This window comes from Salvelinus sp. IW2-2015, unplaced genomic scaffold, assembly GCF_002910315.2.
Source record: "Salvelinus sp. IW2-2015 unplaced genomic scaffold, ASM291031v2 Un_scaffold3879, whole genome shotgun sequence".
NCBI lineage: Eukaryota > Metazoa > Chordata > Actinopteri > Salmoniformes > Salmonidae > Salvelinus > Salvelinus sp. IW2-2015.
Window position 1 is genome coordinate 38,653 of NW_019945153.1, and position 912 is coordinate 39,564.

Here is a 912-nt window from a genome sequence, read left to right on the forward strand (position 1 = left end):
AAAAGTTTTAAACTGTCAAGAAGACTAAAAGGGTTGTCAACTATCGGCATATCTATTTATTATTGCCATCGAATGTTAGTTGTTAAAATTAGCCCATAGAGGACCTAGATACCTTTTCTAACCTCTCCTGAAGGTCCCACGTTCATCTGTACAAACAATAGTATGCAAGTATAAACCATGGGACCATGCAGCCGTCATACTTCTCAGGAAGGAGATGCGTTCTGTCTCCTCGAGATGAACGTACTTTGGTGCAAAAAGTGCAAATCAATCCCAGGACAATGGCAAAGAACTTGCTGGAGGAAACAGGTACAAAAGTATCTATATCCACAGTAAAACAAGTCCTATATTGACATAAGTTGAAAGGCGCTTAGCAAGGAGAAAAGCCACTCCAAAACCGCCATAAAAAGCCAGACTATGGTGTGCAACTGAGAAATGGTCACACACACTCCAATATCCTCTGGTCTGATGAAACAAAAATAGAACTGTTTGGCCATAATGACCATCGTTATGTTTGGAGGAAAAGGGGGAGGCGTGCAAGCCAAAGAACACCATCCCAACCGTGAAGCACGGGGTGGCAGCATCATGTTGTGGGGGTGCTTTGCTGCAGGAGGGATGGGTGCACTTCACAAAATAGATGGCATCATGAGGAAAATTGTGTGGATATATTGAAGCAACATCTCAAGACATCAGTCAGGAAGTTAAAGCTTGGTTGTCAACTATCGGCAACTATCGGCAACTTTTACATTACCGTGTAGTTTACCAATAAAATGGTCTGACGGGGATGTGGACATACTCGGTATACATATCCCCAAAAAATTTATGATCTCACTCCAATAAATTTTAATAGAAAGTTAGAAAAAAATAGATAAGATCTTGCTTCCATGGAAAGAAAAATACCTGTCTATGTTCACG